The sequence below is a fragment of the Hypanus sabinus genome, chromosome 7 (genome assembly GCF_030144855.1).
Source record: "Hypanus sabinus isolate sHypSab1 chromosome 7, sHypSab1.hap1, whole genome shotgun sequence".
Taxonomy (NCBI): domain Eukaryota; kingdom Metazoa; phylum Chordata; class Chondrichthyes; order Myliobatiformes; family Dasyatidae; genus Hypanus; species Hypanus sabinus.
In genome coordinates, this window is record NC_082712.1 from 10,875,190 (window position 1) to 10,889,777 (window position 14,588).

Below are 14,588 nucleotides of genomic sequence, written 5' to 3' on the forward strand. Positions count from 1 at the left end.
GTGAGTATGTGAGAGTGTGGAGTCTGTGAGAGGGTGGAGTGTGTGTGAGAGAGTGGAGTGTGTGAGAGAGAGTGGAGTGTGTGTGAGTATGTGAGAGTGTGGAGTCTGTGAGAGGGTGGAGTGTGTGTGAGAGAGTGGAGTGTGTGTGAGTATGTGAGAGTGTGGAGTCTGTGAGAGGGTGGAGTGTGTGTGAGAGAGTGGAGTGTGTGTGAGTATGTGAGAGTGTGGAGTCTGTGAGAGGGTGGAGTGTGTGTGAGAGAGTGGAGTGTGTGAGAGAGAGTGGAGCGTGTGAGAGAGAGTGGAGTGTGTGTGAGTATGTGAGAGTGTGGAGTCTGCGAGAGGGTGGAGTGTGTGTGAGTATGTGAGAGTGTGGAGTCTGTGAGAGGGTGGAGTGTGTGTGAGAGAGTGGAGTGTGTGAGAGTGGAGTCTGTGAGAGGGTGGAGTGTGTGTGAGAGGGTGGAGTGTGTGTGAGAGAGTGGAGTGTGTGAGAGTGGAGTGTGCATGTGTGTGAGAGTGGAGTGTGTGTGAGAGTGGAGTGTGTGTGAGAGAGTGGAGCGTGTGTGAGAGAGTGGAGCGTGTGAGAGAGTGGAGTGTGTGTGAGAGTGGAGTGTGTGTGAGGGGGCTGTGAGTGTGTGAGAGTGGACTGTGTGTGAGAGAGTGGAGCGTGTGTGAGAGTGGAGTGTGTGTGAGGGTGGAGTGTGTGAGAGAGAATGGAGTGTGTGAGAGTGGAGTGTGTGTGTGTGTGAGAGAGGAGTGTGTGTGAGAGAGTGGAGTGTGTGTATGTGAGAGTGTGGAGTGTGTGAGAGAGTGGAGTGTGTGAGAGTGGAGTCTGTGAGAGAGTGGAGTGTGTGAGAGTGGAGTCTGTGAGAGAGTGGAGTGTGTGAGAGAGAGTGGAGTGTGTGTGAGTATGTGAGAGTGTGGAGTCTGTGAGAGGGTGGAGTGTGTGTGAGAGAGTGGAGTGTGTGAGAGTGGAGTCTGTGAGAGGGTGGAGTGTGTGTGAGAGAGTGGAGTGTGTGAGAGAGAGTGGAGTGTGTGTGAGTATGTGAGAGTGTGGAGTCTGTGAGAGGGTGGAGTGTGTGTGAGAGAGTGGAGTGTGTGTGAGTATGTGAGAGTGTGGAGTCTGTGAGAGGGTGGAGTGTGTGTGAGAGAGTGGAGTGTGTGAGAGAGAGTGGAGTGTGTGTGAGTATGTGAGAGTGTGGAGTCTGTGAGAGGGTGGAGTGTGTGTGAGAGAGTGGAGTGTGTGAGAGAGAGTGGAGTGTGTGTGAGTATGTGAGAGTGTGGAGTCTGCGAGAGGGTGGAGTGTGTGTGAGTATGTGAGAGTGTGGAGTCTGTGAGAGGGTGGAGTGTGTGTGAGAGAGTGGAGTGTGTGAGAGTGGAGTCTGTGAGAGGGTGGAGTGTGTGTGAGAGGGTGGAGTGTGTGTGAGAGAGTGGAGTGTGTGAGAGAGAGTGGAGTGTGTGTGAGTATGTGTGAGAGTGGAGTCTGTGAGAGGGTGGAGTGTGTGAGAAAGTGGAGTGAGTGTGAGCGTGTGAGAGTGAACGTCTGTGCAGGATTGAAAGAGCATATGGGAGTGTGTGTAAGTGAGTGAGAGAAACAGACAGAGAGAGGGAGGGGAAGGGGAAGGGGAAGGGGAAGGGAGGATGAGGGTGGGGTGAGAGAATGGCGAGAGGGAGAGAGAATGTGCACTGGAACAGAGAGTCGGAAGCTGTCATTGATTTATGGAATAGCAGAGCCTGTAATAAAACATCAGCAAAAATGGTATGGCTGTAAACACAGCTGGGAGAAACAGAAGGAATCGTGACGGTCAGGCAGCGGCAACGCGGGAATATCTACAGCAGAGAGTTATCCGACAGATGACTATTCAGACAGAAAGATATTGTGGGCATGATTAACAATGTAAAGGAAGCCTAGACAGAGAGATCGAACGCACGAAAGGAAAGTCTGTTTCTGTCTCGGTCGAGTTATACGGGAGAATGAGTGGTAAAAGCAGAGGGAGCAGTAAATACTGCAGCCCAGTACAAACAAGGATCTCTCCCACCTCCTCGCCTGGCTCCCTGGGCAGTATGGTCAGAAATCGTCGCATCGTCCTCTGGTACAGGCTGACTTCCCCGGCTCCATCGCTCTCTACCTCTCTGCGTTTTTAAATCAACGTGGCCAATAAACGACAGGGAAATTCCACCAACTAAAGATTGGGAATGCCAACCGTACTGACTCCGGTGGACAGTCCTCAGCTGGTCTAGTCCTGAGCTTTACAACACCCTTCTGTAAACCTCGGCACAAGATTTCAGACATGGGATACATTTCCTACACCCTCCTCTCCTTAAAAGCAAACTCGTTGACCAAGTTTTCTCAACGACTTCAACGATTGTAACATGTATTCTTTAGTAAGTGTGTGTGTGTGTGTGTGTGTGTGTGTGTGTGAGAGAGAGAGAGAGAGAGTGCATGTGTGAGCTTCTGTGTGAATTTGTGAGTGTGCATTCATGTGGTTGTTTTTACCGTGTAACTTCGTGTGTGTGTGTATTTGAGTATAGATGCGCGTGTGACTGAGTGTGCACGATTGTAAAAGACTGTGTGTGTGTGTGTGTGTGTGTGTGTGTGTGTGTGTGTGTGTATGTGTGCAAGTCTGTATCCGTAGGTGTGGGTGAGTGTGTACGTGTGCATACTGAGAGTGTGTGTGTGTGTGTCTTTGCATGTACGTGCGATATGAGAATGTGTGGTGTCTACACAGTATGTGTGTCTGTGTTTGGGAGTGTGTAAGCTCGTGAACAAGGTGTGTGTGTGCGGCTGACAGGCACGTGGGGGTGCAGTACGGTACCTGGACATTGGTTAGGTCACTGAGACAACGACACTGACACGCATACGGACACAAGGTGAGTAATAACAATTGAGGACTGAGAGACGGAGTGGACAGTTTTGTACAATCTGCCAAGATACAGGAGGGGAAATAGCGACAGAGTAAAAAATCCCAAATTCCGCTACGCAAATACAGCTGTAAATAGAGTCGGCACTGCCGAGATATGCCAAAAAAACAGCAACAGATCTCAGCGTTGAAAGCGATGAAAGGAACATCAAAGATGTCATACAGTTAACAGAAGTCAGAGAGGAAGATATCAACGTGTTTAAGGCTGACACAAAGGATAAGAACAACATTGCAATCGCTTAATCTCAAAGGATTACAAAACTAAAGTGAAAGGATTAACCGGGGTCTTGGCATTGCGTGCGCGTGAGTGAGAGAGAGAGGGAGGGAGGGAGGGAGAGAGGGGGAGGGAGAGGGAGAGAGAGAGAGGAAGATAGGAAGAGAGAGAGAAACGAGGGGGGCGTTGGTGAGATAGAAAGCGAGAGAGGGAGAGAGAGAGAGAGTCACACATAAATAGGGGGAGGGAGCGACAGACAGAAACAGACAAACAGACGGTGAGAGAAAGAGTGTGTGTGAGAGAGAGAGAGGGAAACTGTCTAAGAATGGGATGGGTTTGGGAAAGTGAACATGGAGAGAAGAGAAAGAAGTTTGAAGGACTGAGTGGAGGGGAGTAGAAAGAGAGGGAGTGAATTTGATTGAGGTAGCAAATATATGTGAGAAGAAAGAGTGTGGGAGGAAAGTGTGAGGGCGACTGGGAAATTGCACAAGAGGAGAGAGAGGGTATGTGTGTGAGAGGAGGAAAAGTATGTGTGGAGAGAGAGGGGTATGTGTGTGAAAGGACGAAGAGGATGTGTGGAGAGGGCATGTACTGTATGTGCATAATGAGTAAGAGGGCAAATGTGAGGGTGTGAGAATGCGTGAGAAAAGAGGAAGTACGAGGGTGAGGGGAAGGACTGAGAGTGAGAGAGGCATAATTTGTTGGAGAGGAGACAGTGTTTGAGAAGAGAGCACATGAGAAGGTGTGTGAGAAGGTGTGTGAGAGGGAGCGAATGAGGGCGAGTAAAGGAGCAGAAGGGGAGTGAATCGGTGAAAGGAGAGAATGGGAAGGAGAGAGAGCACAGGAGCAGAGGGAGAAGCAGCCTCCCTCCGTTTCCCATGTTCAGAATGGGGAGTGTAGGAGAGAAGAGAAAATGGTAAAGGAGAGAAAGAGAGGAAGAACAGAGAGAGAGGAAGAGATAGAGGTGGGAAGAGAAAAGAGAGAGTGAGAGAGAGGAGATGGAGAGGTGGGGAGCGAGAGAGGGAAGAGAGACAGAGAAAGCGAGAGAGGGGGAAGAGATAGAGAGAGAAAGAGGGAGATGAGGGAGAGTGGAAGAGAGGGAAAGAGAGTGGGGATGGGAAAAATATAAGAAAATAAGGAGTGGAAACAGGAATGAGCAGTCAGCTCCTGGATCCTGCACTGTCATTTATTGTGATCAGGCTGATCCGTTCAGTCCTCTCCTGCTCCGATTACCTTCATATCCTAAAACCTTGTCTTGAATATATTCAGTGACTGAGCTGCTACATCCCTCGTCAGCAGAGAATTCCCCATCCTCAGGGTGAAGCCATTTCTTCCCATCCCTGTCCTGAAGAGCTGATGGTTTATTTTGTGAGGTTGTAAACCTGTTTCCAAATTCCCCGGCAAGGGAAAACACGACTATTGCATTTACCTTGTCAAACAGCGTGAAAAATATTGTGTTGCAGTGAGGTCTGGATGTGGGAGATGGGAGAGAGAAAGAGGGACAGGGCCAGAGAGAGAGAGAGAGAGACAGAGGGGGGGGGGGTGAGAGAAAGAAAGAGGAAGAAGGGGAATGAGAAGAGGAAAGAGAGAGAGAGAAGGGAGAGGTAGAGGTAGGGACGGGAAATAGTGAGAGGGAGAGTGGGAAAAGAGATAGCGTGTTAGTAGGAAAGGAGAGGGGAGAGAAGAGTGTGGGGTCTTGAAGAGAGTGTGGAAGAAGGTTTGAAAGGTGGGGGAAGAAGGGAGTGAGACGGAGAGTTTGTGGAGGATCGAGTAGTTTTAGTAAGAATGTGGGGAAGAGTTTGAAGGGCAGAGGGTGTGAGGGTGGGAAAGGAGAGACCACGGGGAGACATGAGATGTAATGAGTGTAGGGGAGGAGAGGGGAGAGATAGAGTGAGTGTGAGAGAGGGGGAAGTGTGTGATGAAGAAAGGAGGGGAGACGGACGTGGAAGCTAAAATAAGAGCGGAGTGGAGGAGTGGGAGAGATGGTGAGGGGTTAGTTTGATGTGCGAATAAGTGTGTACGAGAGAGAGTGTGGGACAGACATGGAAAGGGGATGAAATGCATTGACTGTGGAAGTGGGAAGAGATGGAGGGGGAGAATATGAAAGAGGAATGAGAGTGGGGAGAGGTGGTGCGAGAGGGTTGATGCTAAGATGTGAAAATGAGAGAGTGTGGGGTAGAGATGGCGGGAAGGAAACGGAGAAAAAAGAAAGGGGAGAGAGGGGGAGAGGGTGGGTGATACTGTTGGACAAAGAAGGCGTGCGCTCTTGAATAAAGTGTAACCGAAAGACGAAAGGACCCGGGCGGAGATAGACGGCGCGGTTTCAGCACCAAGCGGCGAGGGACAGCTCCCTACGGAGGGATGCGAGCGGAGGGGGCGAGATGGAAGGACTCACCGCTCAGCGAGTGCAGGCAGCCGGCGAGGAGCAGCAGCAGCGGCCGGGCGGCGAAGCCACGGCTCTCGGGCATCATCTCTGGGACGAGGGAAGAGGCAGGGAGGCGAGAGGCGGTGAAAGGAGGCTCTGCCGGAGCCTCGCAGCCTGCGCTACCCCCGAGCCGTTCGGCAGCCGCTGCTCGGCATCCGCACTCTCCACAATGACATGCTCCACACCAGGGCTCCGCCAGCGCTCGCCTGGAACGGGGGCGGGTCTGACTCTCCAATGCACGTCAGTCGGGGAGCATGGGCGGCCTTTCCCCCTTGGACTCCTCCTCCCGCCAGCCCGGCATTGCTGGACGCACTCATCCGCTCCCTCGGGAGCCCCTACGTCCCGCCAGAGTCACGAGGGACAGTTCACCTCCTCCTCCTCCTCCCACCACCACCCCCTCACCTCCTCCCAGCCCCACCTGCCCTTCACTAACCGGTCTGCGACCGTCCCGAGTCCCCGTCCCACAAGGCAGAGTGAGGAGGGAGGGTTCTCGCATGGATCGCAACCCTCGTTCTGTATGGCTGCAGAATCTGAGCTTGTAGAGGGGCACAGCGGTCAGCATAGATTCACTGGGCCGAACGGCCCGTTCTGAGGCTGTTGACTCACAGAGTAATGTAGATCGGATACAGGCCATTCGCCTCAACTCATTCATGCCAACCAAGATTTCTACCTAAGTAGTTCTATCTGCCCCTATTAGGCCCTTCTTCCTCTCAACCTTTCCTCCAATCCATCTACCTGTCCAAACGTTTTTTTCATGTTAATTTGTACCTGTCTCAACCATTTCCTCTGGCAGCTCATTCCATGTACATATATCCACTTTAAATTGTCCTTCTCTCACTCCTGCCTTGGACTATCCATCTTATCTCTACCTCCACCAGATTTTCTAAACTTCTATGTCCCACCTAAGCCTCTTCCATCGAGGGAAAACAACCCCAGCCCCAACTTATAGTTCAAGCCCTCCAGCCCCCGATGAAGGGTCTCAGCCTGAAACATTGACTGTTCATGAATTTCCATAGATGCTGCCTGACCTGCTGAGTTACTCCAGCATCTTGGGGGTGTTGCTTTGGATTTCCAGCAACCACAGAATTTCTCGTGTTGGTGATTTGCTAATTCCAGCAACATCCTGATTTAACCTTTCTGTGCCCTCTCTAGCTTAATCACATCCGTCCCACAGTGTGGAAAACAGAACTGCACACGATACTCCAAGTATGCTCTCTGCAAGGCGCAGTTGTAATGTGGCGTACAATATTCAAAGGCCTAGACAGAGTGGACGTAGAGGGCATGTTTCTAATAGAGGGGGAGTCTAGGACCAGAGGTCACAGACTCAGGACAAAACAACCCCTAACAACAGCAATGAGGAGGAATTTCTTTAGCCAGAGGGTGGTGAATCTGTGAAATGCATTGCCACAGACAGTTGTGAAGGACAAGTCACTGGGTATAATTAAAGTGGAGGTTGACAGGTTCTTGATTAGTAAGGTTGTCAAAAGTTGTGGGGAGAAGGCAGGAGAATGGGGTTGAGAGGAATAATAAATCAGCTATAATCGATTGGGGTCAGAGGAGAATGGCCAGACTGGTTCACGCTGACAGGAAGTCGACAGTAACTGAAATAGCCACACATTACAACAGTGGCATCTGAATGGACAAGACATCAAACCTTAATGTGAAGGGACTACAGATTGGATTCCACCCCTATGCCTAATAAATTGGCCATGGAATGCATACGAGATCCCCCCACTTAATCAGGTTGCTTTTGACAGCTGGTGATTTGATGGTCATTACCAGGTTTTAACTCAAGATTCTCTAATATGATTAATATACTTGAATTTAATTAAATTCCCCCACTTCTATTGCTGAATTCCAACTCCTTATGAATATCCAGACAATTAATCGCTCAAATCATAGGAGCAGAATCAGATCATTGAGCCCATCGAGTCTGCTCCGCCATGCCATCATGGCTGATTTATTATCCCTCTCAACACCTTCCTTTGGCTATAAAAATTCTTCCTCATCTCTAGTTTAAAGGGATGTCCCTCTATTCTGGGACTGTGTCCTCTGGTCCTAGACTCCCCTATATGGAAACATCCTCTCCACATCTACTCTACCTTGGCCTTACAATATTCGGTAAGTTCAATGAGATTTCACCCCCCCCCATTCTTTTAAACTCCAGCGAGTAGAGGCTGAGAGCCATCAAAGCTCCTCATACATTAACTCTTTCTCTCCTGGGATCATTCTCGTGAACCTCCTCTGGACCCTCTCCAATGCCAGCGCATCCTTTCTTAGATAAGGTGCCAAAACTGCTCACAATACTCCCAGTGTAGTCTGACCAATGCCATATAAAACCTAAACATTACATCCTTACTTTTATATTCTAGTCCTTTCAAAATAAATACTAACATTGCATTTGCCTTCCTTACAATCACAAAGCAGAGAGATCAGTGAGGAGGAATTTTAACCTTACAATAGGAACAAGGACAATTAATTGGGCCAAGGGAAGGGCAGGTAAGTGAAAATGGACCTTCAGATTTCAGAATTATTTATCACATATACATCAAAACACAGAGAAATGTGTCATTTGTGTTAACAAATGTGCTCAGGGCAGTCTGCAAGTGTCGCCACAAGTTTTGGCGCCAAGATAGCATGCCCACCATGCTTGGCCAAACAATACAGACCACAACGAGCAACAAAACAATAATGAAACAAGCTCCGTTCCTCCCTCCCTCCCTCCCACGCAGACAGTTCTCCGGCTTCAGGACAGTCTGTCAGCTTCTAGCCTCCAAGCTTTGGCCATTGGCTTTCGACTTCCGGGCTTCTCATCGATCTTTGGTATTGATTCCTGGACTGGCTGATGGTGGGACTCCAAACTCCAGGCTTGAACTCTGACCATGCCAACTGACAGCCCTTGTGCTTCCTGCTCACATGGACTCCTGGTCACTGGCCTTTGATGCGGAGTGGAGACCTAGACTGCAAATGTCCTTCATTACCTGTCCACCTTGCTGGACTTTGAACATGAAGCTTACAGAGGTTTATAATAATAATAAAACTTACTTATCAAACACTTTTCGTACAGACGATGTAGCTCAAAGTACTCCGCTATGGGATAAAGTGCAAATATGAAAATAAAATAAAAAAATAAAGATGAAAATAAAAACCTAAAATATGTTGGTTATGAGCAAAGGTTAAATAAATAAGTTTTCAACTGGCTTTTAAAAGTGTCAACTGATTCTGTGTCCCTTACAGTTTTAGGGATTGAATTCCACAGTTTCGGAGCATAGTTCAAAAAAGCTGACCGACCTTTTGAGGGAGATCATTTAAATTCAAGAGACCAGCGGAAGAAGACCTGAGAGTTCGAGCAGAATTATAAAACAAAAGTGATTCTGTGATGTGCTCCAGTCCCAGAGGCTGGTTAGGTGTAAAGGAGGGAAAGTGTTGGGGTGGGGGGAGTGGGAGAAAAGACTTAGGTGTGGATGTAGAGAATTTCCAGAGCTGAGATCCCATGCTGTCATGGACATAGTCACCAACAATGGGTCGATTGGTATGACTGAAAGATTGGGCAACAATGTGCCAATACTATAGAGAGTCAAGGCCTCCAGGAGATAATAGAGATGGGAGAGCAATAAAGGGATTGTAAATGGGGAGGGGGAATCAATTTGCTATATTCCAATTACCAGTTATTGTATGATCTACCTACACCACCCTACCTCCCAAATTATCACCTCACCACCCCCTTCCTCACCCGCATCCCATTCACACTACAGGGAAGCAAAGTTGGTCAGAGCCTTGGGGACAGGTGAGGGTGGAGCTCTCACAGATTTCTACAGATGTACCAGGGAGAGCATTCCAACTGGTTTTATCACTGATTGTTGTGGAGGGGCCACTACTCAGGATCGGAAAAGGCTGCAGAAAGTTATGAACTCAGCCAGCTCCATCATGGGCACTCATCTCACCAGCATCGAGGACACCTTCAAAAGACGATGCCTTGTCTATCATTAAAAACCCCCATTACCCAGGACATGCCTTCTTCTCATTGCTATCATCAGTGAACAAGGTACAAGAGCCTGAAGATACACTCTCAACATCTCAGGAATGTTGAGATTTGAATGTTGAGGGGCTTCTTCCCCTCCATCATCCAATTTCTGAATGGACATTGAACTCATGCACTCTGCCTCAAATTTTATTTTTTCTACTTATTTTTGCACAACTTATCTATATATTCTTCTTATTGAAATTTATAGCTTTTATTATTAAGTACTGCTGCCGCTTAGCAACAAATTTTGCAACATATGCCGGTGATGTAAAACCCTCTTCTGATTCTGTGATATAGAGAGCGAGCCAATGCAAAGAGAGTGTTTTGACAACCTGACAAGAGAAGAGGTTTTTAAAAAGAAAAGCACTGAAAGAGGGTGCAGAAATAAACTCTGGAACTGCATTAAAACTGACAGAATGTCATTTGGCAAGTGGATGAAGTAATTAGGATGATAAATGGTCTGATCGCCTTTATTATGAGAAGGGCTGAATGCAGGCAGAGAGATATGATTCTGCAGTTATTGAAAGCCTTGGTGAGCCCAAACCTGCTGCACTCTGCACAGGTTTAGTCCCAGATTCAGAGTCATTTATTTATCACATGTACATTGAAACATACAGTGAAGTGCGTTGTTTATGTTAACAACCAACAAAACCTAAGGCAGTGCCGGGAGAAATCCACACACACTCCAGCAACAACAGAACGTGCCTACGGTGCTCAGCAGAACACAAGCGACAACAACCCAACCATAACAGCAACAGAACCACAAGAGCAAAGCAAGGCCCTTTACTCCTGCCCACTCGCTCACACAGACAGGCAGACCTCCCATCCTGGGGCAGGTCACGTCTGGGCCTCCAGCCACCACTAGACTCATGGACTCGCAGATATCAGGTCTCCAGATTTCCTAGTGGACTTGCGGACTCGCAGACCCAGGACTTCGGCTATCGGGCCTCAGCAACTTTGGTCTTTGACCTTTGGGCTTCAGATTTTGTTATTGATCTCAGGCTTCTCCTTACTTAAGGAAGATGTAGTTGCTGTGGATGGATCCCAGAACATATTCACCAGATTGGTTCTTTGTGACTTGCAATAGAACATAGAACAGCTCAGTACAGGCCCTTCGGCCCACAATGTTGCGCTGACCATTTAACTTATTTTAAGGTCAATCTAATCTTTCCTTCCCACATAACCCTCCATTTTTCTATCATCCATGTACATATCTAAGAACCTGTTAAATACTGCCTTTACCACCACCCCTGGCTGGACGTTCCACACACTCACCACACTCAGAGTGAAAAAAAAACTCCGACATCCCCCCTATACTTTCCTCCAATCACCTTAAATTCATGCCCTCTCATATTAGCCATTTCCTCCCTGGCAAAAAAGGACTTTGGCTCTCCACTGGATCAATGCCTCTTATCATCAAGTCACCCTTCATCCTCCTTCACTCCAAGGAGAAAAACCCAAGCTCACTCAATCTTTCCTCATCAGACATGCCCTGTGATCCAGGCAGCATCCTGTAAATCTCTTCTGCACCCCTTTAAAGCCTCCATATCCTTCCTACAATGAGGCAACCAGAATCAAGTACAATATTCCAAGTGTGGTTTAACCAGGGTTTTATAGAGCTGCAACATGAGATCACAGCTCTTGAGTTCAATCTTCCGAGTGAGGAATGACAACATATCATTTGCTTTCCTAACCCCCCCCCCCCTTGCTCAGCAACTTTGAGGGATCTGTGGATGTGATAGATAGAAGATGAAAGAGTAGAGCAAAGGAGCAGACCCTTCTGCCCACTGTGACTATATTCACCACAAGGCCAATCCAATAATTCCATCTGCCTGCACATGACATCTAGACCATAAGGCCATAAGACATAGGAGCAGATTTAAGCCAATCGGCCCATCAAGTCTGCTCCGTGTTTTCCATCATGGCTGACTTACTATCCGTCTCAACTCTATCCTCCTCTCTTCTCCCCATAACCTTTGACACCCTTAATAATCAAGAATCTATCAACTTCCACTGTGACTGTGGAATGACTTTTGGTGCCAGATGGGGTGGTTTGAATATCTCAGAAATTGTTGATCTCCTGGAATTTTCAAACACGACAGAATCTGGAGTTTACAGAGAATCTTGTGAAAAACAAAAAGTAACCAACTTCCACTTTAAATATACTCAGTGTCTTGGCTTCCACAGATTCACTGCCCTCTGGCTAAAGAAATTCCAACTCACCTCTGTTCTAAAAGGATGTTTTTGTATTCTGCAGCTGTGCCCTCTGATCCTAGACTCTCCCTCTGTAGGAAACATCCCCACCACATCCACTTTATCTAGCCCTTTTGATATGTGAGACCCCCCACTCTTAATCCCACCTTTCCCTGTCTGTGCATGCACCTGATTCATTGCCTTGTCACTGTTGCTATCGTGTCAGTTTGTGGAAGCACATTCAAGACACCTACCATTCTCGGTGTAAAAACTTAACTTTAAAATCTTCTTTAAACTTCTCTCCCACCTAATTAGTTTAAAGCTGCATTTCCATCCTGGCCCTATGCACTTTATATTGGCCACTTTATTAGGTACACCTGCTCATTAATACAAATATCTATTCAGCCAATCATGTGGCAACTACTCAATGTATAAAAGCAAGCAGACACGGTCAAGAGGTTCAGATGATGCTCAGACCAAACATCAGAATGGGGAAGAAATGTGACCCAAGTGACTTTGACTGTGGAATGATTGTTGGTGCCAGACAGGGTGGTTTGAGTATCACAGAATCTGCTGATGTCCTGGGATTCTCACGCACAACAGTCTCAAGAGTTTACAGAGAATGGTGTGAAAAACAAAAAAAAACATCCAGAGAACGGCAGCTCTGTGGGTGAAAATGCCTTGTTAATGAGAGAGGTCAGAGGACAATGGCCAGACTGGTTCCAGCTGACAGGAAGGTGACAGTAACTCAGACAACCACACGTTACAACAGTGGTGTGTAGAAGAGTATCTCTGACTGTACTTGTCAATCCTCGAAGCGGACGGGCCTCCTTAGTCAGTCCAGAAACTATCAAGTAAAGTGGACACTGAGGATATATGCCTCTCTGCGCCTCGTGGCACGTCGCGTGGCAACCTTGCCAATTCTTTAGTATTTTGTCTGTTTTTTTTCTTACGAGTTACTAACTCGACGCTCTACCCAGCACAGATGGAAAGCGTTGAAAGGAGCCGGCCAGATTCGAACCCGAACCAACTGGTCTCAAAGTCCGGATGCCATTCCACTACCCGTCGGCTCTCATGATTCAGTGGGGAATCAAAATTAGGTTGCTGTGTGAGTTTGTAGGGGGTTAGTTCAGGTCTGATCTTGGTTCAGAGAAGATTGCGTGGCAAGATATACCCTGCGTCCAAGAGTTCTCCAGGCTCCTAATGCTGCGCCCCACAGTCCTGCGTTCCAAAGACCAGCACCCCACAGTCCTGCATTCCAAAGTCCAGAGCCCCACAGTCCTGCGTTCCAAAGACCAGCACCCCACAGTCCTGCGTTCCAAAGACCAGAACCCCACAGTCCTGCGTTCCAAAGTCCAGAGCCCCACAGTCCTGCGTTCCAAAGACCAGCACCCCACAGTCCTGCGTTCCAAAGACCAGAGCCCCACAGTCCTGCGTTCCAAAGACCAGCACCCCACAGTCCTGCGTTCCAAAGACCAGAGCCCCACAGTCCTGCGTTCCAAAGACCAGCACCCCACAGTCCTGCGTTCCAAAGACCAGAACCCCACAGTCCTGCGTTCCAAAGTCCAGAGCCCCACAGTCCTGCGTTCCAAAGACCAGCGCCCCACAGTCCTGCGTTCCAAAGACCAGAGCCCCACAGTCCTGCGTTCCAAAGACCAGCACCCCACAGTCCTGCGTTCCAAAGACCAGCACCCCACAGTCCTGCGTTCCAAAGACCAGAGCCCCACAGTCCTGCGTTCCAAAGACCAGCACCCCACAGTCCTGCGTTCCAAAGACCAGAGCCCCACAGTCCTGCGTTCCAAAGACCAGAGCCCCACAGTCCTGCGTTCCAAAGACCAGCACCCCACAGTCCTGCGTTCCAAAGACCAGAGCCCCACAGTCCTGCGTTCCAAAGACCAGCACCCCACAGTCCTGCGTTCCAAAGACCAGAGCCCCACAGTCCTGCGTTCCAAAGACCAGCACCCCACAGTCCTGCGTTCCAAAGACCAGAGCCCCACAGTCCTGCGTTCCAAAGACCAGAGCCCCACAGTCCTGCGTTCCAAAGACCAGAGCCCCACAGTCCTGCGTTCCAAAGACCAGCACCCCACAGTCCTGCGTTCCAAAGACCAGAGCCCCACAGTCCTGCGTTCCAAAGACCAGCACCCCACAGTCCTGCGTTCCAAAGACCAGAGCCCCACAGTCCTGCGTTCCAAAGACCAGCACCCCACAGTCCTGCGTTCCAAAGACCAGAGCCCCACAGTCCTGCGTTCCAAAGACCAGCGTCCCACAGTCCTGCGTTCCAAAGACCAGAGCCCCACAGTCCTGCGTTCCAAAGACCAGAACCCCACAGTCCTGCGTTCCAAAGACCAGAGCCCCACAGTCCTGCGTTCCAAAGACCAGCACCCCACAGTCCTGCGTTCCAAAGACCAGAGCCCCACAGTCCTGCGTTCCAAAGACCAGCGTCCCACAGACTCGACAAACCTTCTCTGCAGAGTCTTGCATTCCGCAGTCCTGCACTCCATGGAGGTTTGCGTTTTACAGGCTCTGCATGGTTTCCTGAGCTCATCAGAGATCTGCGCTCCGGGGAGCCGAGAGTGCCAAAGCTGGCGAATTTCGCAAGCCAGGACGTGTTGCCAGAATGCGGGGTGAGGAGGCGAGGGAGGTACATCGCCACAGTGTCAGTGCTGGCAGCTCCAGCGGGCGGCTGCGATCGCTGCGCGTAGGGAGTCAGATTCTGGGCGGCGAGCCATAGCTCTCGCACCAACTGCTTGAAGAAGCGGGGGAAGCTGAACGCGGGCACCGGCTCAAACACGAAGCGAGTCGACAACTCGCTCG